This window comes from Bombus bifarius, unplaced genomic scaffold (genome assembly GCF_011952205.1).
Source record: "Bombus bifarius isolate JDL3187 unplaced genomic scaffold, Bbif_JDL3187 scf7180000007964, whole genome shotgun sequence".
Lineage (NCBI taxonomy): Eukaryota > Metazoa > Arthropoda > Insecta > Hymenoptera > Apidae > Bombus > Bombus bifarius.
Genome location: NW_022884351.1, coordinates 520,570 through 546,176, shown reverse-complemented (window position 1 = coordinate 546,176; position 25,607 = coordinate 520,570). Strand labels below are relative to the sequence as shown.

The 25,607-nt window shown below is 43.0% G+C and overlaps 1 protein-coding gene across 2 annotated transcripts in view; it reads right to left on the bottom strand.

Moving 5' to 3' along the window:
- Window positions 1-6,193: 6,193 nt before the first annotated feature.
- LOC117217241 (ataxin-10) overlaps window positions 6,194-25,607 on the bottom strand; it is a 49,184-nt gene continuing 29,770 nt past the window's right edge. The window contains exon 7 of one of the 2 annotated variants that reach the window (XR_004486998.1): window positions 6,194-6,461. The gene's annotated coding sequence lies outside the window, so the exon portion shown is untranslated. Of the gene's footprint in view, window positions 6,462-15,081; window positions 15,662-25,607 lie in introns of those variants that run through there. The other variant, XR_004489514.1, reaches the window with a different exon arrangement.

Sequence of the window (25,607 nt, the reverse complement as noted above, 5' to 3'; positions counted from 1 at the left end):
TGAACCGATTCGAGTCGGATCGGGATAAGGGCCAAGGTTCCTTGGCTTTTCCGTTAATACCTCGCTGGCGCGGTATGAGATTATACGTGGACGGAGTAAGCGTATATCGTCAACGATATTTCATAGTCGTTTTTTTGGGGGGGAAATTTTAATAGCGTTACCGCGTAACATCGGGGACGGTGATTTTTGATGGTTCAATAGATATTAGATCGTATTGTAGATAGCGAGTTTCGATAGTTTTATAATATCGTGTTATATCTATAGTAATAGTTCGGTGTAATACACAAAAGGGGACAGGCTTTTACGTTAAGAGGATCTTTGGATGCAAATGTATTTTGAAATTCCAGTCTGGTTTTAAATTAGATTTCTTTTATCGTAATTCGAATGGCATAATTACACGGCAACGATAGCAGTATCGTAGGATCGACATGTACCATACGGTAAAGTATAATCGCGATAATGAAATACCAATCTAACCATACGATAATTAGCAATAGTAATTTTAATTCAGACGGTCTTATCAAACTCTAGCTACGAAAACTCGTAGAATAAAAGTTTCTTCAACGATGTCGGAACAGGTGTTCGAATATACGAATACGTATAATGTCATCACTCTGTACGTAAATATGCGCGGTATGTAAATATCATCACTGCGATCAAAATTATCTGTGACATATATCGTTACTTGCCAGGACGTGTTAAGTTTTACGTCTTACCGATAACGCGAAGGGAAGCAAAGTTTCGTGAGATATGTGACACACGAACAGCATCGGTTTAGATGCACGTTGCACCGCGGCTTCGGATTAGTACCCACGAGGTATTACCGGTCTGGTCACGCTCGAGAATAATGTTTCATGCGAGTGGTACCGATTCAGGATAGCACGATGATTGTGCTAACACGCGCATGCAGATTTATAGCGTCTCTAATCGTCTACAAAAGCTGCAACAAGATAAATAGTCATTACGCCGTTCCTTTTGCCCCTTGTTCCTATACGATCGATAAACTTCGATTCCCATTGATTTCGGTATAAATTATCGCATTTATCATCGAAGAATATCGAGGAAAACGCAGGCAAATTGAATATCGAAAACTACTCGCGTATCTCTCTCGTATCGGTAAAACGAGAGAGAACGAAGAAAGAGTCTCCGGCTAAACTACTAGACATCTTTCAAGCGATTAAGGAAAAAGATAATATTTGTTAGATAATCGATCCGTAGGAAATTGAAATAAACTTTTAACGTATTTCTTCGTTTAATCGAAACGCGGATTCAAAGCTACGACGAAACACATTTTACGTTTTCTACGGCCACTGTCTTTTTCCATAGTTGGCGAATCTTAATCCTGACACGCATACCGATGACATTTGGCAACAGAGGTAACGTTTTCCAACGTGCCAGATACCTACGTTACACTGTAAATTCAAATATATCTATACTAGCGTGTAAAAGATGCGAGTAAACTGTTATTTATTTTAGAAATCTTCGAGAACATCTCGGTTAGTCGGACCCGGCTATCGAGGAAAATAGGATTTCTCTAAAATGTCGAAATACCTGACTAGTTAGTTTTGCCCTACGGGTATGCACACACCTTTCTCGCTACGCTCTACTGGAAGGAGAAACAGAAAAGATGACGCGCGATGCATCGTAGGAAGGATCATTTATCATTTCAAACGTTGCCACATATCGTTGGAACGCAGAGAACATAATGTTAACAAGTTGCACTTTAATGTTTCGTTACGTTCCTCGCACGCGATCGAGTATACGCCGTCGCAACGCGTTAATATCTCGTCACCACTCGACGAAACCACCGACACACTTTGAGAGTAAATTTCTATTAAAGAACAGCACCGCAGCCAAGATAATTACGAGCATCGACGGCGTGCAAACAAGATAACTTACAAGCCTGTCGGTCGATCTCGATCGATCGATCACGATCCCACCGTGAAACGCTATAGCGATCGCGCGTTCCTTCGACGCTACGTTAGGACCAACCCGACGAATCGTCCAGGGGGATAAAAATCGTCGCGTTCAATTTTATTTGAAAGAACGCTCGCACGCGTACATCGAAAAATTTCATCGATACGTACCTTTGCCTTGCTAATTTCTTCTTCGCCGTACGATTCGCTCGAAGCGCAAATAATTTCCACGTACCGAGAGCCGACGCGCCTAGACGACTCTCGCTAAAGGGGTTCATTTTTCCATCGTAAACAATCACTTTGCGGCAAAAGCAATAAAAACACCTTGCGCCACAGCCAGAGAGTTAATCGCGCAACGTGATTACTGCACCTCGAGGGGCCTCGAGACCGATGAGATGACTCTTCCAGCGACCGCTTATTTCGCGTCCAGACCCTCATCGCGCATAATTACTCGCTTTTATCGCAACCAGAAGGAATTTCTCTTCTACGAATCATCCAAAAAATTTCTCCTTTTCACTGGCACGGTACAGCGGGTATAACGCTGCTTTTTTCTTTCTCCCCTTTTTTTTTTTTAATTAATTATCGCACAACGATACAGCGCGAAATAACGAAACTAACGTTACTAGGTTTTGACTGTCGGTATCGTTGATTTTTCGATTTCGATGTCAGTTGATAGGTAGGATATGGTGGTAGAAAGAACAATTTTTTTGGTTAAGAGGTGCCAATTTCTTACGAGCTGTCGATATTTTCGAGACGTTCGATAAGATACGACGAAATCGTGACTCATTGTGTGCTCTTTCCCCGTGGTCTTCGTGTTTAACGTTAGAGCCACGGTTCCCCTCACCCTCGAAAGACTTCGAAGCCTAAAATGCTGCAACTAGCAAGACATCGTTGGCAGATGCTTCTTTTCGTACCAGATATTCCATGGGAGAAGTACCACCGTTTCTATATTTTACAATCTTTTCTTTTTATCGAAGGACGATCCTCGTCTCTTTTGCCCGGCAACGAGAAAACTCGAACTAGGCCAGGGAATAAAAGAAAGAAAGGAAAAAAAGAAAAAAGAGCGAAACCCACACCTATAGCTCGATACCTATACCCATGCCATTCCTCGTGGAATTAATCGCAGAAAACGTAATCAGCCTGAATCGTGGAGGTGGCGTACGGATGAAACGCGCGAGACGTCACGAAATCGAGGGTCGAATTTGCATATTTCCGTGCTGGTTCCGCGTTGGATCGCGTGCTACGCGAGGCGGTACGTCAACAGAGAGGAGATTTCTCAATCGAAGCGGGGCGTATCGCGCGAGGACGACGAGAGGCTTGAAAATCCGACGCATTGACAGGATAATTACACGCACGTAGGCTGGCCGCTTGTCTGTTCCATCCCGTTCGTTGCGTTCATTCGTCTGTCAGCCGTGGAGAACGAAAAACATGGAGGGAATAAGGTGAGAAGAGAAGAGGACGGGAGAAAGAGGAAGAGAAAGAGGTCGGAGAATACAGCGAAATAAAGACGGTAAAAGAAGGAAAGAGAGAAGGGAGAGAGAAAAGGAGAGGCGCGCTTGGTAGCTTGGACGACCGAGCCGAGCTACCGGTGGATCAGCCAGCGGCCACCCACGATGTTGATCATCGCCGAAGATCGACCGAACCTCGCGCCGACGTTCCACGGTATTTTCATTTGCATAATGGAAATTGCGCGGCTCGCCGCCACCAACCGCTACGTTTCCGCGGGACCCGATAATTTAAAGGATATTCCGAAGGTGTTCCGTCCGATGAGTTTATCTTGGACGCGTGGTTTGCGCTAACCGACCCAACTGACGAGAATCGAATGGAAACGTCCAGCGAGGCTCTATAGCGCGCTTTGATCAAAGTCGAATCAACGGTCGTTTCAGGCTGTGCGATGTAATCGGCATCGAGCGGTTGTACGCCGATTTTTGGATGAAAAGTCGTATTACATCCTTGTTACTCCTTCCGCTTCCATAAAATTCCCAAAAACTTATTTACCTTCTTCGGTTGCTCTCCTCCGTCGATCGAGTATTCGCATAACATAGAACGATTTAAGGTCCAGCACTTCCTCGAACTTGTCAGAAGCGAGTCGTTTAACGAACATCGACGGGATTAACCGACAGTTTACAGTCTATCGCGTTAGGCGTGCTGGTTTTTACAAATTTAATCGGTATGAATCAACGTTACGTTCAAGGTATAATAACTTAGCTTTATCATCGGAGGTTGGAGCACGTGGATAATGCCGGAGGGGGAAAAGAAGTTAATGCGAATTTATCGCGACTGATCTGACTATTAACTCGGAACATTATGGGACGTAAGTGGCTGCGCCGTATGGGAACTGTGTAGCTCGTTCTTGGCATACGTTGCGGGCAAGAAAAGGGGAAATGAGCGTGCAGTTGCGGCTTAACACGCTCCACAGAATGTAATATCTACTTTTTCGCACGCAGTCTATTTATTATCGTATAAAATACTTTAATGCAGTAAGATTTCCGATCATCGATATCGCTGCCTCGAGGAAGTCTGTGGGGTTCGACGAGGCTTAATGGGGGAGGAGGAAGCTGTAATTGATACTAACGTACAAGAATGTGCTTACTAAGCTTCCAAGAAGCCACTTGGAACGCTAATTTGTTTACTTTTTCGTTTGTTCGCTCGTTGTGTTTCAGTGGATCGAGCCCTTAATCCACAAATTCGTAGAAATATCGATTCGATACGAAAATTATTTGCGACACCGTATTTGCGACTATGCATTCTCTATAGCGATGGGATAATTCATTCTTTCCGCAGTCTCGGACAATTAGTTCTTTCGACGTAGATAACTCTTACGTGTTAGTTTCCGCAATAATAAATCTCAATTTCTTTCTAATCGATTCGTTCGGCTAGGCTTGCAAATAATCGCGTTGCGAATTACATACATTTACTCTGTGCTTTTTGTACGTGCACTCGTTCCTTTCTATCCGAAGGACGACCGTACCAGACGCGGCAATCATCGACATTCGTCGTAACGAGACCACAGGAGCGGCTGTCCGGTTTAAAAAATCGCGCGGACACGCGTTTCCACGTGTCCCCAGAGCTTTCGCTTTCTCCGGCTGATCTTTCAGCCTGCCCACGCGTGCTCGTCCGAGAACGATAAAGGACAGTCACGAATCCGCCAGCCAATTCGAATCGGCATAATTTAACCGCGTATAATGTCTCCACGGCCATCGGAACGCTTTGATTTAAGCGGTTCGTTAAAATCACGCCTTTCCTCGTGCTCTGTATAATAGGTGGACGCGACATAACGAGCTCGTAAAATAAAGCGTTAATTAGCGTTTGTCTTTCTTCGGACGGACCAAAGAATAATCGAGCGTCTCTAATTTCTGTTCGATACGTTTCGTTATCGTTCAAAATCGTTACGAGCGTATCTGTTAATTGTACGATTAAAGGCGCTACGTTTAATCGATCGAAATTAACGTATACTCCATCGTAAAAGTAGCGTTTAATAAAATTTCAATTTCCTCGTTGTTACATCAAAGAACAACGGTGACTTACTGTCTCATATTAAGGACTGGTGATCGACGATATACAATAAATTTGATTATCCCGTGCAAAGTGCAAAGTTCGATGTAAATGCGCGGAAGCTTACTTTTGCCTCGAATAGTCTTACTACGCTTGCGGTCGTGGAAAATTGTAAATTAACTTTACCGACCAACTTTACGACCTCGCTGTATCATTTCCACCTACTGTACTCGAGTACACCTATAAGAAGGCTCGTGCTACCGTATTTTATTCGCTGTCCCGCATATTACGTCGCTGCCGCATTCGTCATCGGGCCAATTTTAATAAATAACCGCCATATTATGGGCGAGTTCGACGAAACTCGCGCGAGAATAAATCTTACTCTACGTAAAAGCGGCGGTGTAACGTTCAGGGTACACGGACTGCTTGAGACATCGACGGTGTTCCTGTCAGGGCGTAATAATAGCCGGCAATCCGTTAATCCGTCAGGTAGTTGGTTGTCGCGAGTCTCGTTCGAGACGAGGCAAAATTTCTTCGGTTCGGTTCAAAATGGGTTCGGTTCAGGTTCCGTGTTTCTCATTTAAAATAAAAATACGCGACGATCTTTCGAGATAGCTATGCGTATAAATCCTCCTAGCAGCTACGTCGTAACGATATGAATTCTTTCAAAAGGTCGGCATCCTTCTCCGATAGACTCGGAACTCTGAAACCTGGATCTCACGAACCCATGGTCGAAGAAGATCAATGGTGGACGGCACATCGTACCTAACCCGATCCTCGGAGGATGGTCGATCAGAGAGTCGTGGAAACCGGGGCTACTCGGTGAGGTCGACACGCAAACACGTGTACCACGGTGGTGGCCGTGTCCGGGTGGCGCGAAGCGTGAGAAGAGCGGCCGCGTGGAACACGGAACTATTCGTGGCGCGTTATAAATTCGGCGAGGATTACGGAGGCTGGGCCGATCCGGGTCCGCGTGTCCACGCGGTAGACCATAGCCCGTGGAACAGGGTCCCGTGTAGCCACGTCGGCGGACATCGACGATTCCACGCCCTATAAATACGCATAAATATTCCCATAAATCCCGTGTACCATCGCGTTACACGCGTTCACGAGAGAAGGTCCCAAGAAGATCGCGGCCTCGTTCTGCTGCGAACAGGCTGGTATCAAAGGAAACGAAAAAGGGAGGGCGAGAAAGGAGGGGAAGGGAGAAGAAAAGAGAGGAGGAGAATCGTGTGCAGAGCACGGCGCGTTCAGTGTGTATATCATATATGGAATAAATTACGCTTAACGTACGTACTCGCCGGCCGAGCCAGTTGGATTTATACACTCGGCCGACTTTCTGTGTATTCCCGATGTAATCGAGCGTTTAGCGCGCGATTCATGGCTCTCATTGATCGCCGCTTCAACAACAACATGTACGAAATTTGCATTTTTATAGGGGACGTAGAGTCGCGCGCGAGAAACTTTGACTATATGGATTTTTCCCTTTGTACCTCGAACGACGTTTAAAGAAACGTTTCGATCAACGTTATCGGGATTCGTTTATTGCACCGTTATCTTCCGATCGTCGCGCTCTTATACTCGATATCGATTGACATTTATCTCGATATCGTTTTTGGTTTACGATTATCGTAATACTTTGAATACCGATCTTTCGTTTTACCATTTTTTTCGTTGATTTTTGTTCGCTCTTAACCGTTTTACGCTCGATACCGCGTACCTGTAACGTCGTATTTTAACAAACTATTAGCCAGATGAGCGTATCTATTCTACACCAATAAAAATCCATCTCGTTCATTCTCGTCCGATAAAATCTTCTCTTTCGTCTCGGTTAAATCTTCGATCCACTTTTTGCCACGTAAAATACGACGCAAAAAGGTCGAAGAAATAACGGCGCTCGATTAATTTAAGATTAATCATTCTGCCGTGGAATGCAGCGTGGCGACGATTATTAATTCGTACAACGTTCCACGAGAACAAGACGCGGAGGGACAGACGGTCCAGTCCGTTCCGTAGAAATGACTCATGTGAATAACTCGGTGAGTCTCGATAGCGATCAGCTCGTTAAAGTCGTGTAGCAGGGGCCGAAAATACGGTTTTACCGGACAATGCGAGCCGTGCACCGGGAAAACGTGCGAGCAGCTGAGCAGCACTCAAGAGCGAGAGAACGAGAACGAACCGGTCAGAGGTGGATAAATAGAACAAACTGCTGCTAGGCCGCGTACGAGAGGTCAAGAGTACGATGTATCGGATGCTGCGATCGAAAAAAATAATTGCGCGTCTCGCGGCTGGTTCTTTGGAAATTAACGGATTTATCGGCGTAATACGATGGAACGTACGGAATTTTTTCCACTTTTGCTACGTGAATAAAATTGCGCGTTCACTCTCTATGATTCCATATGATTCGATATATGACTCTACGGTCGGATCATCTATTCATATGGGCGTGATATTATTCCGAGAACGTAATTCTATTTGAAGAGAAGCAGTGGATTATGTTGTAAATTGTTACCTTTGGAATATTATTATATTATTATTATTATTATATATACATTATAGAATCGTAGGATTTTTATATATTATTTACTTAAAATGGATTAAACAGGTGTTGGTTAAACAGCAAACGATGGCTGTTTAACGCGAACTAAATACGATAACGTGCTACAATTAAGACAACTAAACGGTTAAATTACAAGCCTCGTCACCACGGTTCCGACGCTCTGTTTCGCGCGGACCACACTCTCCGACTTCTCAACTCACACCGATCGTTAATTCGTCTTTCTCCCTTTGCATCCCTTTGTCTTTTCTCGTAGCCCCACCACGCACGTGTCCCGCAACCGTTCGTGGCCAGGATCACGTAGGCCTTTTTTCCGCGTAACTGTTTGATCGAAGGGCCGACGATGGACCTGTCGGCACTTAGGCTTTCTCGCGACATCGTTTATGGTTCACCCGACATCTCTTACACCTTTCGTCCACGATACTACAGAATATACTGTAATACGTTCATATGCGATTATGTTCTACGTATGTTACGCTATATCCAAAATTCCCCGTGTTAATAATCGCTATATTAAAATGGATTCGATTAGGAGCGATCGGAGTACGGTTAAACTCCATTTACGATAAAACGTGTCGCGTAAATACCAAGGCAAAAACATTTAAAAACGAGAGTCCTTATCGTATGATAGATAGGATTAAAAACAGAGACGAGTATTTCTCTCTGTTTCGTACGAAAAGATAATAGCGATTGTTTTTAAAATATGAAAGGGTGCAGTTCGGAAAAAGATAACCTGTGACATTTACGATAATGGGCTGTGCGGACTCGATAACTCCATCTTCGCTTTCCACCTTACGAGCAGGCCAAACTCCGTTCCAAAAGACGAGAGAGCTTGCGTCGCTCGAAAAGTAACGCCTCGTCGCGGATCCGCTTCGGTCAGCTAAGGTTGTTTCGGCGCGTAACGATGAAATTATCGGGCCCGTAAATCATCGGTAGCGCCTCCCAGCTCGCGACACGCGTTTTATCCAACAGTTTCACGCCACTAGCAGCGGTGTCATTAAGTGTAATTAAACGCTACCATTCAGGGACTTTTGATATCGAGAGAGAGAGAGAGAGAGAGAGAGAGAGAGAGCGAGAGAGACAGAGAGAGAGAGAACGAAATCCAGAAGAGAAACGAAACGCCGGAGAACCAGAGATCCTCGTCGGCTGAAAGGATCCTCGTGGGCGAACTTTCAATATTTTTCACAGCTCGCTATCGTCGCCGACTCGCCAGCCAGATAGTACAGGTGTCACTAATTACTCTGATAACAGCGGCGCAGACCGCCTATCGGTTGCCTATCGTCTGCGAAATTAAGTGGTCGATATTTTTCTTTGGTAGCCCTCGATAGATTCTGCGCTAACAGAGGGCACAGCGCAAAACAGGATGTTAAGAGGCTGTTTTATCTACCGTGCAAGTTTATTCCTCGACGGCTTAGAGGAGCAGATTACGCGTCACCTCGAACACTGGCGTTCGCTCGATAGTTTCAGAGTTATGATTTTGGTGTTGAAGTAGATGGGAAGTAGTAGCTGAGATGTTTATGGCAGGCTGTTTCGGTGTGGGTTACGCGAGTGAATGATTTCAGAGCGTTATGCGAGGCACAGGATTGGCACAGGATAAAACGAAACTAATAATCACGGATTGGTATTCTATAAGCAAATTGTATAGATCACGAATCTTCCGATTACTATTCGCTCATAAAATTGTACTAACATGTTTGCGCGATATACATTTTCGATCCGTAACTTGTAACTTGTCGATTCGCTAATAATATCGTTGTCTCAGAACGATAACGTTATTTTTATCATCTGCCACGAAACAAGAAGCAAAGGAAATTGACGAAATTATATAAGAGAGGCATCGATCATGCGCTTCGACGCTAAAGTTTCGAAACTTTCAAAAAGTAGAGTCGACCGCTTTTTGAGCAGCCACAAGAGGACGTAATAAACTGAAATAAATTCGTCACCGAGGAAAATGTCTTTCCGATAAATACCAGCCCCGATTTACCGAGATACTGCTACGATAATTGCCTGTATAGATCCTTTCGAACACCTGGGAATCGTCCTAATTCACGGTAACCACGGGTTCGCTAGGATACGAAGGAAAAAATATTCGATCGGCTAGAAATAGAGGCAGACTCGTTAATTATCCGACCGGAGGTGTGTACATATCGGGCCACAAATTAACATTATTTTATGGATGACATGGAAATGGAAGAAGCGTTCTTTCTACGAACGAAAGAGCTCGTTAAGCCAGGTATCTTTAGGATCTGATCTTCGGCCAGGTAATACCGAAAATATCTTTGTAGAACGGTCCTGACAAGCGGAGAGGTGGCGAAAATTTCAACCCTGGCGCCTGAAGATTTATCGAACGGCTTCCCTCATTCACCTGCTCCTCTGTGTGCGTCCGTTCGTACGACAGAGGGATTACACGGTGAGAACGCCGGAAAACAGAAACCTTGAACGGCACGAATAGCGGATGAGAAGTAACACGATCCAAGAGGATCTCTTCGGGAAAGTGTGGCAAGTGCGACGCAACCGTGACCATTCGATTATTCTGCCCGATAGTTTCTCTTAGACGTTGAAGTTTTATCAGAGAATCGTATAATCGTAGACGATTGCAGCGAAATTTAATTTACAAACATGTTTTGCATATTAGAAGTGAAATACATAGATTAACAGTGGACTAGAACAGACACAGTAGTATCTCAGGTGACGGCGGTATTTAAGGGATTTTAAGGAAAGCATAATTACGGAAACGTTGAAAATAAAAACCAAAGAAATAAAAAATATACAGAACAATCGTCTATGTAAAGAATAATGCCTACACAATTGGCACAAAGTTAATTAGATTTGGCGGTCGACTAGACAGTCGCGTTTCATCGACGGTCGCCCGAGCATCCGATAGAATCTGTCGTAATGGACGGTGATAATTATAACGAGCGCGAAGATTACAGCGATTATGTAGACGCGCAAGCATTCTTCAGCGGGGATAGTAATTGGGATAAACAGACTGCTAGTCGGAGAGCAGAGCCGCTTGAATACGTTAAGTCGACTTTTGTCTCCGTCCATCGCACCGATGCTGCGCGATCAGCTGACGTCCTTTCCTTTCGAAGAAAAAATTATGCTACTTTTTTCCTTTTGACGCATAATAAATTCATTCGTCGTTCAAACTGGTTCCACTCTGAAGCGTGCGCGTAATCTACCGCGAATATTTAGAGACGCGTTTAAAGCGGTTGAAAATTTACATTATTTATTTCATTTATATTATCCTTTTAAAAATTGGAAGCTTCGGGCTATTTTATTCTTAGGTATTTTCAGCTTTGAACTATTTTATCTCTCAATATTTCAAGCTTTGGATCATTTTGTTTCCAGTTCTTTGAAACTTTGAATTAACTTCTTTTTAGGTTCGCAAATAGAGTAAATCGAAATTTAGTTTGTTACGGATCTCCGGTCTATCTTTGGTATTTTACCTTCGTTGAAAATTTTATCGATACATAATTCGATGCTTGCTTTTGTATTTCCGTGGCGAGAATTTAACAAAATTGCACGATCTCGTTAAAATTGATTTTCATTATAATCGTAGCGAATGTTCCTTTATTTTTGTAATGTTTTGAATATTTAAGAAGCAAATACGTCGAACAGAAAAAGATCGTAAAAAGGAAGTAAATACGTAAATGAAAGATAACGTTATCGCACTTTATAACGTATAACTCGCAATTTATTCAATGGTATTTCATGCTTTAAAAATATTTAATGTCTCCGATATACTACTTTGCACGTTCGATTACCCAACATAGGCTATAAATTTAATTTTATAGTCATCGATGATCGAGCAGTTTTTCACATAAATATAATTTACCTCTTCAGATAGTCGGGATTTTTCTCCCTTTATTAATCATCGATAATGATATTTAACTCGACCATGTTTCCAAATATTTGTAAAAATCGACACGCTGGTTGCGATTAATTTCACGAACGGAGCGTTCTCTTCGAACGGTTTTCACCGTAAAACGTCGTCAAAAGCCATCGATTAAATTATCAGCTCGCTCGTTTTTGCTTCGCTTTCGTTTTCATCTCTGTTTCATTTTTCTCGGTAATTGTTATTTCGACGAAACCCCTGATTTTCAACGACGATACAGCTTCGCGTTGGATTCTTTGTGCTACATTGTATATACAGTACCCCCTGCCCTCCCGCAGTTTTTTCAACCTTTACTCTCCGTATTTTCTTCTCTTTTCATAGTAATTTCAGGCGAAGGGTACAATCTGCGCGTACCTCGTTCTCGCTAAGAATCGGTTCGCGATCGTCGTTTAATTATACACGATCATGTTCCGTCTATCGGCGTTAGCAATCACGGTTAAACGGTTTTTACGCGGCGTATATTTGCTTCTCTTTTAAGCTTGATCGCGAAATTACACCGTTTCGTAACCGATCTTATAAATAACACCATTTACTTTTCAATCTCATTAAGACCTCTTGGTTCGCGCGCATCGCCCCCTGCTACTTATATATTATTATTTCAATATCATTTAGCGTAAATAACCATCTTTTGCGTCCTGGACATTAATCTTCCATCGAAGCGTTTAAGTATCGTTTTACCCCATTTTTTATGCGTCTAACTTTTTTTTCCTTCGGTTAGGATTTACAAGATCCGAGGGATTTCTCATAGAAGCAGGGCATCTTTCGATGTTCCGCTTAGACGTCGGCGACTATCTCAACGCCTCGATCAAGAAACAAAAGTATAAATCTGCTAAACTCGAGTCTGCCGAATAAATTTGCGACGCTACTCGCGTCTAAGGAACGACTCACCCAGCAGAAGCTCAAGCTCGTTCTCAAACTTACTCGTCCATCTCGCTCGAAATTATCACGCTGGATCTCTCGATCTCTCGATACCTCGATCGAAAACGAAAACGCGAATTTGACTAAAATTGAGTCTCCTGTATAAATCTTTGGTTGCAATTCTATCTGAGAAATGATCCACTTAACGGCTTAAACTCATTCTTAAACCCGATCGTCCATCTTCCAGGCTTGAAATTATTATCCGCGTATCTCGTCATTTCGATCGAGAACGAAAATACGACAATCCTTCTTCGAGCACATCCGCCAAAGAAAAAACCTATTTATTACCACCCGACACGTCGATTCAAACTGGCTCTGGTATCTCTGCCATCGCATCTTTTCGATCGCCGACTCTATCGACCAGCGACGTTCGTCTTCTCCCATACAATCGACCGCCCTCTAAGCTTCTGAACGTAACGTAACCGGCGAATCGGTTTCGAGTTCGACGCGTTTTCGCCTCGTTGAAGTCCGCGCGCGCGTGGATCGGTTAATAAAGACATAGATCGTGATCGTTGGTGAATGGAAGTGTGTCGTTCGGCGACGATCAACGCGGTCAGATACGAGATCGTAAATTGCTACAAGTTCTTCGTATCCACGCTTCTAACAGCCGCCGATCGTACGCGATGATCCGCGTTTAATCGCTGTGCCGTCGATACGCTTTTGAACCGTCGAGTCTCTCGCCAGGGTTAACTACGATTCAAAAGAGTCGCTTACCTTGAAGCCACGAGGAATACGAGTGCGCTTCCGATGCACAATATTCTAGCGATATTCATCGTGGTTCAACGTATTTATTAATTTTGCGTATTACTTTTTGGTGTAATACGATAATCGTGTTTATCGCGTGTAATGAAAATCATTTACTGTTCCAGACACGTTATTCAATATCCGCTATTCGTAAATTAAGTTCTTATTGGGATTCTCGCTTGAAATTTACTTTTTGTCTAACTATAATTTAACGTGTTTTTTTCAGTTTTAAACTAGTGCCTTAAATAAAATCATATGGTAATTAATTCACGCTTAATTACTGTAGACTGTAAACAGGTGATCTCGCAGACAGCTAACGTTTATCGCAATATTACGCACGTACAGGTGCGGAATAAAAATCAAATTCAATTGTTCTGCTTCATACCGTATTAATCAAGAGATCTAACCGTTTCGCAGACGTTCTATAAAAGTTGCGGATTAAACGAACCGCATTATAACGAACGTTTCGCTTCGCAGCAGTACGCGCAATACATAGGCACTCGCGCATTAGCGTTAAATTCGGAAGATAACCATACGCGATAACCCTGCTCCATTGAAGCAAAACAGATCGAACTCAAGACCATTCAACGAGAAAAACGCGATCAGAATCTAACGTAATCTCGATCTAACAGCAACGAAAAGCTCGTGCGAGGGAAAGAACCCTAAAACGCGTGCTAAAACATTCCGTTTCGACGAGCACGATTCGTTGCTTGCACAAAATTCAAAGACAGCTCTCGTTCCAGCGTTGCGATACTATCGCCAAGAACCATCAAACAAGCGAACGAACCAATAAAAACGACACCCCGGAACGTACCTTACGGGCCGTCATCGTGAAAGGGAGGCGAGGAATTCGGCTCGCTGGTAGCACAGAACTCTTAACCCGCTCGAAGCTCGTGGCGAAACGTACACGGTGGATCGCTTCTTCTTCTTCTGCTTCTTCTTACATTGTTTAACCCTCGCTCGATAAGCGCCGGATCGTTGTTGTCACGAGCGCCGAGTATTTTCTTTTATAGCAAGAAAGCGATTTCTTCCATATTCGGCGAACGTACTTGAGAAATAAATCATTCGTCTACGTAGTTTAGTAGAGCAAGGAACAAACATGGCAAGACGAAAAATTAATACTGCCCACGTATAAACGCGATTTGGAAAATAACAGTGAAAGTGAAATAGTACGATTCATAAGGAAACGATACCCGAAGAAACATTTGCAAGTAAAGTACATGCAAATTTTGAGATTGAAGAAAATTCAAGTGACGAGAAAACCGTACCAGCATCCAAAGAACCACGCTGGAAGATAATCGAAGGGGAAGCCTGTACGAAACCGTATACTTAACTTTATACAGGTTTCATAATAAACGTAATAAACTAAATACGCGTGAAAAATGAATAAAGAGGAAATAAAAGTCCGTCGTGTCGCGTGTCAAGCGTATCGAAATTGGTCGCAAAAAAATTCCACGACAAAATTATTAGGATATGAAATTTTGTCACGTCGTTTTCGACACCCCGAAATTGAGCTCTTACGGAGCGTCGACGTAAAAGGGAGGCGAAGAATCGAGCTGGCTGGTAGCCCGAAACGCTCAACTCGCTGGAAACTCGTGGCAAAACGCACACAGTGGCTTCGATTCTTCGTCCTCTTTGATCAATTTGAATCGCGAGGACGCGGTCTTAGGCCGACATCTTTCATGCCCGAACGTTCCGAGGGAGCAGTTTCTCCGGGCACTTAGAGATATTTTAATGGCGCTTTGTGCCCCTCTGTCTCTGTCTGGTCGGCCAAATGGAAAAGGGATTCCCTTTATTCGAAACGCGACCGCGTTTCGTTTCGCCCTTTGTCTCTCCACCTCATCCTTCTCCTTACCTTCGTCCAGGTTTCACCCTTTTCCTTTCCTTCTTCTTTCTTTGCTCCTCTCATTATACTTCTTTCGGGCGACGTCCGCTGACCACTGGTTATTTTAATTGGATCTTCGCCGAGACTTTTTTCACCCGTCCTCCCATTCCTTCCGTAAGCATCGTCCCTTTCCATCCCTTACACGCCGTAGATTCCCGCTGCCGTCTTCCAATTCCCTGGATACCCTCGGTTTTTGTGCCAGGCGCGACAACCTTTGGCGACGACGCACGGAATTCGATATACAGTGGCTACAAAAAGTATTTTATACGCCACTGTGTTTATCGTTGTATTTACCCAACGATTCGTTAGATTATAATAAATTTCAATTTCTGCGTTGCGTATCGATCTTATGCGATTACAAAAATTTCTAAATTTCGTTTACAGCTTCGAATAAGTGGATTCGATCGACAGGAGTTACAAGTAGACAAGATAATCGTTGAATTCGTACGATATAAATTCCAGTCGGGTCCAACTCGGGATAAATCCACTTGAAAGTTCGATCGAAAGTTCGATCAAAGTCGATCGAATATATTCTAAAGTCTTCATCTTCGTTAACTCGTATTCCTTTGATCTTTTTAAAAAGCATCCCTTCTCCGCGTTTGCTCGAAAGAAACGCTCAATTTATTCAACAGCCTCGCATTAATTCCGACACTTGGACAACTTTCCAAAAAGTCCTCCTTTCGGTGTCAAATTAAATTACCGGAGGCAATTACCCCTGGAAAATAATCAAGCAATATTCTTGCCTGCTTCAAAAGAACTTTCTTGTAACAGCTTCGACGTGCCATTTATATCAAAAATATCACGAGACACTCCCGACCGATTCGAGAGTGGTAATCGTTTAATTAGCACGTATATTCTTCGAAGATCTTTATCGGCGAAGACTCTGAGAAAATTCGCGCCGCTTTCTTGAAGGATGACGCGAAAGTTTTTTTGCGGCCGGGTTTACCGTTTCGAGAGCGACCACGAGCGACCACAGAACAGTCGCCATACTTTTTTTCCCTTTGCAAATTCAGAATATCGTGGCAAGTTTTTTGTTCAAACTTTCATATGATAAAACAAGGCACGCACAGACACGTAACAGACGTATTGTCAGCGTCTCGCGCTAATATACAAATATGCGTATATCGAATTATTTTTATAACTCACGATATTTTTCAAAAAAAAAAAAAAAACGAGATATTTTTGAAGAACTCGATAAAACTACGAGCTTTTGTTCGTAGGTTGGTTTTATTTTACTCGTAAGTTGCCTTTCGTAACGAACGCGAAAGAGTAAATAAGCGAGTAAAACCTGCGCAAAAGAAAGACAAAATTTTCGCCGTACTGTTTTCACGATGCAGACTTCCGATGGAAAACGAGAAATTAATCCAAAGGAATATACGAACGGATATTACTCACGCATCACGCTTTCACGAGCGGTGTAATTAATATTTATGCGATCGACGCCAATGGGATTAATTAAGATTCACGCGAAATACACGGAGATGCTGTAAATGGAGTACCAGTTTGATCAGCTTGGAAATTTATTATACGTAACGATGATTAAAAGTCGCGTGACGCCTGCAACGTTTATTTCGAGGAAAATAGAGTGGTTTCTTTTTGTTTCCATTTATTGAATACGAAATGAAAATAATATTTCATGTGGTGGATAGTGTTCAAAAGTGGTTTGCCAATGCATCCTGCGAGTCGTCTCTATTAACGTTGTTTAATACGTTTATAAACGTTTATTTCTTGTGACGTATTGTAGTTTTTCGTAAAATAATATTCGACGATATCTTCTATTCTGTATCTTTCCTCGATTTTCTAAAATTAACCAAATGGGAAAATAAACGATTAAAAAAAGGACGAAATTCTACCAGAATCGGACGCTGGACAAAGCCTTTTGCTCGAGCTCTACCTACCCGTAGCGTTGTTCCGGTAAAAGTGGCGCGCCGGTTTTCAACAAGCGACTGACATAGACGATGAAGACACGAACTCTACTACCGAAGCGAACTCACTGAATGGTATTACTACTCTTCGCGGCAGGAGGGCCGACTCGGGCTTACTTTACACCGTTGGATCTTAATTTAATGCCCAGGCCCCGCCACGACATCGATGCCTCTCGTTCGAATCGTGTCCCACTGCGATTCGTTCTATAGAAACGAACATTGCGTTCAATGGCTGCCGGGGGTGGTCGTGAGTTACGTCGTTCATTGGGTGATTTAAATGTATGCAAAAATAATTGCTGTTACGTTTCTGCGTTGGCGTTGTTAATTCTCTGTAGACAAAACGGGTTGCGCGTCGATAATTTAACCGATATTTCACCTCTGAATTTATATTATTCTTCTTGGAATTTGTACTTTTATTGGAGAAAGTTTGAAACGTTTAAGTCGGCGTTTAAGATCGTACGATATAATAAAGGGATCGATAGATATCCTGAAATGTTTTAAACTCCTCTCGGACGTTTGAAAGGAATTCTTTGCGGTTAATTAATTGGAGCGATTTCAAAGTTAAACAGCAGTAGATTTAATATCTTAATTTGATCGCTCGTGTAAAGTAACGACTCTAATTTTCTTTGTCGCGATCGATCGTGAATAATGTCACTTTCTTGTACATAAATTAAATAAATTATTTGCATCGTCTTTAAAAAATGTGAAGCTAAAGATGTATGATCTCTATCTTACGTCGCGAAATAGGCAATAGTATAATTTGGAAAAAAAATTTGGAAAGAAGGGGTAAAAAAGGTATTAAGATTAGGGTAGATTCAGCGTTCGCAAAAAGTTTCCAGGGAATAAATTCCTATGTATTTTACGATCCCATAATTTGCAGATACTGATTTCGATAATTGCACGGAATTGCCGTTCAATCTACTCGCTAAAACTTTAAATATAGGCCTAAGCGAATTATACCTACAAGGGGCAAGCTTACGACAGAATATTAGCTATTTCGTTTATGGTTCCGCTAAAATCTATTACGCTTGTTATACTGGGAACGACTGTATCGTTTGATCGAGAGATCGACGGATATCATGGAATTTCTCTAGCTTTTTTCAAAGCCTAGACGAGTCTAATATTTAGAAATTTCACTGGAAGCCAGCGAAACACGCACTTTCCATTCTCTTTACCACTTTCGCCCTATCGGTCGTAATTCATAATTTAGATCAATATCCATGGTTCCGTTAAGTATCCCGCGTTTCGATCAATTTAAAGGCTTATTAATGGGTCCCGGAACCGCGGTGGATTATGATCGATCGCTTCGAACACGGTACGCTGTTATTTCGGAAATTCTTGCCGAGCCCCTCGTTAATTCGAAGGGTTTACGGTGGGCTGCAACACTCGTAATCGTCCAACATTGTGTCCCAGGAATGCGCCAGGAATTCCTCGACCGGCCTGGAAACCGTCTCTTTGTGTCCTTTCGCTTGTAAACTGTAATCGATCGGAAGGCGTATAACGCGAGGTTTCTGCTCGACGATCGAATTCGTGTTCGAAGTTTCGTGGAGAACGATGGCATCGGGTTATCGGTGTTTTAAATTGCGGCGAAAGTGTGAACAGTTTGCGTGAATCAAACGAATCAGGCGGTGGACTTACAAAAAGCTTATAAGATGATAAATCGTAAAGTGAAAATGCAAGGCGAATTCGCGCAGAATCTTTCAAGGGATGAAACACTGGATCGTGCAGAGACGAGAGTGCGACTGAATCGATTTGAATATAAGTAAATTAAAAGATAGAAAGTATAACGTTGAATTTTCTTCCAAATCCGTTTAATTTTCTTCGATTTAATATAAAACTAAACATTGATATCGTTATCCAAATAAAGAAATTCGTTCAGCAAAATATCCCGTTAAAGGAACATTAATGCGTTTAAATATGAGATTTTTCATTTCGTTACGTCGTTCAACACGCTACAACGAATATTAAATAATTGGATCGAAAGTAATAATTTATTTATTAAGAATATGTTTCGTCGTTAATGTTCAATCGTTAAACAGCGATACGCTTAGCCATCTATTATCGAAGATAAAAGTGGTCGTTTATTTTTGTAACACGCGCAGCATCAAGATCTATCGCACACTGTCGATCGATGATGAATCGATGGATACGACGACACGTTTCAAGCACGTGTAACACCTTGTTGGAGTATGTCCGCGGATGCTAACGCGGACGACGCCATTCGATCAAACAACAAAACAACAAGACTCGAGAAAATTGACGTCGCGTAAGTCTACAGAGATAATAAGTCATTGATAAAACGAAGACTCTGTGCGGTGAAGCCTGAAGATGAATTGCATTTTACGTGTTTATACTTTGAAAAGAAGTTCGATGTAACTCATTGCGAAAATAAGTCGATCTTTAAAAAAATTTCAGCGCTAAAATAGTCCAAATTTGAAAACTGGAATTCTTCAGATCTTAGCTTACGTTTTCACCTTTCATCGACCATAACTTTTATTTTGGAATCTGCGCCAAGGTTGAAAAAGGTGAAAGAACGGATGTATGGCTTTGCGTGAAAATTGAAAAACAGAAACAAGAATTCAAAAACGAAGAAACTGAAAATAATGGTATTTTTTTTAGTAAAGATTTGTCATTGAGATCTCGGTGATGAGATATGGACGTTTGTTATTATAATGGGCGGTTTAAATGCAAATTGATAATGGCGAACAAAAAAATTCAAGGATTCCAGGAAATGGTAAAAGTCCATGGCTCGGAGTACCACGTACATGTACGCGCATTATATATATTATCCGAATGCATCAAACGGATTTATCGTGACATACGAGTATAATTACTCGACCGTGCAAAAAAGGCAAGTAACATTCCAACAATTCTACCTTTCACGCGTTGCAGTTTTGCAACGCTCGGATCGTGTTCATCAATCTCTTCGTTCAATTGCGTTCAACGATTGCGTTGCAAACGTGAGAACATTTCGTTTCAATTCTTATTCGCGTACATTCTTATTAGTGTCTTAATTATTTTAAGCATTTCTTCTCGAAGAAAGGAATCATAGATTCGACGAAATTATTCCGATTAGTACGAAAAGAAGATGAACGTTTCCGTCAATTGTTATCCAGCCCTTGTATTATTTTCCTCGTATTATACGCGCATCCGTCGGTCGGGGTTGATATCAGAAAATATTTAACTTGGGCCAATGTTAAAAAACATATCACCTTTTTATCACTTTTCAATTTGCACGATCGATCGGTATTGTTGCTGAGCGATACGAGTTACGAACGCGCGAAAAGAAACGAAAGCTCGTAAAAAGTCGCACCTCCGCTGTCCATACTGCTCTATTATACGGAACTCGGTCGTGACTGAATATAATTACTTCAAGGATGGTCCAGACGAACTTTGCGCAACTTTACGAGCCTCTCGTTATTGACTACAGCTCACCTCTTGTAACTCTCCATCGGGCCTCATCGTTCCATACCTGCGTTCTTCGGATTCGATTTTGTTCGCAGAGTTAAGTTGCGTGGTATGAAATTTGTTTCTACCGGGCGAGTTATACGAGATGCGTTATTAGTTGGGTAGAAATAGATGACGCGATTTCACATTTATTCTTTTTCTTCTTCGGTCTTCTTTCTACGAGTACAAAAAGGTACGTGGAAATATTCGTCGCAGCTACTGTACGTCTCGAAAGGTCAATTTTATTTTACAGAATTATTCTTCTCCGAGTCGTTAACGAATAACGTTGCGTTGAAAAATGTCGGGTTGACTAAAAAAAATCTGGCAACCGCCAAGATTTACAACAGAATCTCTACCAGGCACGTAACACCGCCAAGGAACGGGTTTGTTGAAAACACGTAGATTTTGCCGTTGTTTCGCCGTTGTAATACTTTGAAAACGCCGGCAAAATTAATACACGCAGGTGGTCATGCGGGGAACACGTGTAAACGTCAGAAGGATGCGCTCGAGAAGACCGTAATTCACTGCACGATTTTCAAGGAGCTGTCTGAATTTATCATACGCAAGAACACTGGGCCGTGCATCAAATTTCATTGCACGGCTGTGGAAGTTTGACAAGGTGTGACGGGCCTGTAGCACGTGTCGACGCGATGCCGCGCCCTCGGCAGCTTGCTTCGCGTTCCATTCGCCTCTAAATGCGACCCTTTGCCTGGCCTTGATGCCCTTTTTACGTAACATGCGAGGTATTCGCTTATTTTTTTGCCAAAAACAAGAGAAGATCTTTGTTCTCGACGCGGAGGGAATTTTTTGCGCGATGCGATCTTCCATTTCGCTCGCTTTCGCGTACACTGATTCGCGAAAGTATTTGAACGAGTATTTATTGTAGAAAACTTTTACGTTCGCATCGTACGTGTCATATTTTGACATTTCATCGACACTGCTACGATAAACGAGTGTCACGATTATAGCGTTAACGTTTGAAACCACTCTGAAAATGTGCATGGAAATTTATTACACGTTTATTGCAAATATACGAATTTCTAACATTAATGGAATATTTATTAGTAGATTTAAGCATTGTCTTATTATATTTCGCCCCCCAGAAGATAAATATTTCCTTAACGATGTTACGATTTAGTTATTGCACAGATATACAACTGCGATGCGCATCCGAATAAAAACAGAACTTACTCGTACGAACGGTAAACTTTCTTTTCCAAGCAACCGCGGAAGATCAGTAGCAAGGACGACAAAAAAGGCAAAGAAAGTTTACAAAGACCCGAGATCGATCGATCGAGAAAAGCGGTACGACGCACGATATAATAGATGCCAGAATCGTTGAAAACAAGGGCAAATTTCCCCAACACCGAAGAAAGCAAAAAAGTACACCGCCCTTCGCCGAAGACTAGAACCGATTCCCGTCAAAAAGATCACGCTGACCTATTGTCGAACAAGCGGTCGAAGAAAGCGGATAGGCTTGACAAAGAGTCCAGAAACCTTCGACATAGGACGCAGAATTACCGAAAACAACAATCAAATTTCGCCGCGAAACCAGTCTTTACGCTTCGTCGACGTGGACGGCGACACGAGAAAAAGGAGCAATAGGGTAGAGAAACGGGGAAGAAAGAAAAGGTTTATCGAGCGTAACCCCGTAGATTTTTGGAACAGCCTTCGTCGAATAGGTCGTTTACCCTTATCTCCGGTCGAATCTACCGGTGAAGTGCGAACGATCGAGCCTCTGCGACGAAACCGAATCTCGATCGAGGTGGTCCCTTCGATGGGTTCAGGATCCCTTCGGGACCCAAAAGCGATCACCTCGCTTCGCTGGGCCTCGTTGCGTGCCGGCAGTCGTTCTCTTCGTCGTCTTCTCTCCCGTGGAAAAAAAGGGCCAAGGGAGGGAGGCGCGCCTTTGTGAATATCGTTGGCCGACGCAACGCAGAAAGCTACTTTATAAGTAACAGTCGACCCCATTTACGTTGTTCGACCAACGAGACGAGAGTACGTTTGGCACACGGGGTGAGGTAACACGAACCACGAACGCGATAAAGTTGCAATCTCTTCGGTGGAACGTAACCGTGACATTAGGGGAGGAAACACGCGGAGCGAGGGTAGCAGCGATGTTTGCCGAATGAAAATTTGTCGAAGAGTCGTACGTAGGCATAGTAATTGGCTTGTTCCGATGATTGAACTGAAACACTTTTGGCGGGCTATATTTATTTGAGGAAGTTTTAGACTTTATTTTAAAGAAATCGTAACGGTAATTGTCGAGCGTCGAAGATTTTAAAAATCGAAGACGATAAGAAATAAAAAAAAGGATAGGAGGAAGAAGAAAGATTTAGCGCACGAATAAGCGGGATTTATATAGAATTACGATATCATACAGAACTATAGAACTAATAAAAATCAGTAACTAAAAATATCAACAATCATTCCTGCGAAATGTCACGTTCGAAAATAGACGCGTATTTCTATTTACTGAATTATATCCTTTCACGTGTACATCGACATTGTAAAAAACAGTCTTATGTTTTCGACGCTTTTTCATTGATGCATCTGTATGTCTACATATATTAGCAGACTTGTCTCAATCGGATCAATATCCACGTAAAACGATAGTCGTCAACGAAATAATCGCAGCGAGTGAGCGATAAAATTTCGATGGAAGAAGGTAAGGTGTCTTACCTAGTTTGCCGTGGTTCCTGGATCTGCCCAAGAATAAGAAGGGCTATCGCGATTGCCGCGATGTCACCACAACGCATCTCTTACATCACAATCCCCTTGTTTATTTGAATTCATAAAACGGATGCACACGGGACGGAGTTTTACGCTTCCGCAGTCAGGCAACCGGATGCACGTCGGATGTTTGTCGTTTCAGTGGCATGACACGCGTTTCACGGTCCTCTCGCACGGCATTGCACGATTTCTCGCACGGAACTCGACACACAAACACGATCTACATACCTCGAGTTCTAGGTCCTTTCCTCGAATATTTTCAAAGAATTATTTCTTCTACCGCGTATAAAACGTACTTTAAAATTCAATCACGAGTCGTCGCGATTTTTTTGGAGATTTACGAAATATCTTTTTTTCGTATAAAACGACGTTCAAGTCGAAAGAAGGTCCTTCTTAGTCGCTTCAAGTTGCTCGGAAATTATTTTTCAAAGCCTCTGCACATTTTTTTTCGACTTCTTAAATATTGGATCCAAGTACCAAGAAATTCGTCTTTCGTTCGCCTTTAGTTGCTCGAGAATAATTGCTCGATCCTTTTTTCCACACAAATCGTTTCTTAGTTATTTCGTCATACGTAAATCGCGATCGTGTAATTGCAAAATTACATATATTCGCCAAACGCGATAAAATTGCAAGAGTTCGTCGTCTGTTTGGATTGCAGCGTCTATAAAAGTCGTCGTATTAGCCGAACGGCACCAGCAATCTCCGTTCCGTCAACGAGGAGCCTCGTTAAAGTCACCGTGCACGGTGTACCTTCGCCAAGCTGTCGGAACAAAGCCGCATGCTCTGGACAAGCGCGAAACAGCTAAACCGCGGGACCAACATTTGGACAGTGTAAAGTGTTTGCGCCGCTTAACTGGTCCGGCGAGAGTGTTTGCAATCGCCAAATACTCGAGAGTCGTTCGCTTTAACGGTGACTAAGCGCGAACAACGCACGTCCACCGGTTGATGTGTCTATACCAGCATCGGTACGCGTGCTGAAATCGCTCGTTCGTTTCGCTTCTTCTTCCTCGTCAAGCTTTTCTCCACTTCCGTCGTCTTGTAAATTTTTGCTTTCGCTCTTGACTTTTACGAGCTAATCTCTCTGGTTTTCGGTCTTCGATCTCTTTCAGACTCTGTCGTCGACTTTGATTCTTCGAAATCGCATTCGCTGCGTGTAAGAGTAGGGGTACACGTTACAGGAGAGCGTCAAAGAAGAATCGACTGTTCCGACCGTTGTCTAACGCGACGCAACGTAGTTATCGAATCGTTAGCGACTGGTTTCTAATTAAAAAGCCAACGAAGCGGCGCAATCATCGACGCGGGAGCGTTTTATAGCCGAGCTTTCTGGCCGATCGGAGATATCCGGCTCACGCGACGTATTATTGCCGTGGAATCGCTCACGCGAGGATATCGTCTTATTGTCCGGCTAACGATTCCGTGGTGGCGTGAACTTATCGATCGGCTCATCGTCATCGCGTTAAAAGTCCGTCGAGATCGTACGGAACCACGGGGAGAGCGTGATCGATCGATCGTTCGTTTCGCGTACACGCGGTCACGGAGAGAAAGACGAAGAAGACGAAGAGGATGTAAGAAGAATCGTACGACGAAGACGAAGAAAAAGGAAACGTTCGTTCCTCCGTTCAGTTAGCCGCGCTCTTTTTCTCTTTCCATCAAGGGGCCACGAACGCTCCTCTCCTCTGTTCGGCTAACTTAACGAAGAGGAATTCCTTTTCAACGAGTACCCCTCCCGTGCTACCGGTTCTTATTGTCCCACTCTGCTTCTTTATTCCTCTCTTTTGTCAGTTTTTTTCAACTTATAGCCGTGGCCCGTAAAAGCGTCTCGCGGCACTCGGCTCTCTGTTTTTCTGCGACGCGCTTTATTTATTCCACCGTACGGAAATTTGTATGCCGCTTGCTTCTGGACCGAACTTTACCAGCTGGTTCCACGACACCCGACGAATGCCACCGGGACACCTTAAACCGCGTCTCGGCGAGCCTGCAGCTTGTCCCGCTGCCCTCGCGAACCACACGATCCGATACACCGTGTCAGGATCGATCGACGACTAACAGCATCATTCACCTGCCAGCCTTGGCGAACGCTGCGCTCGCA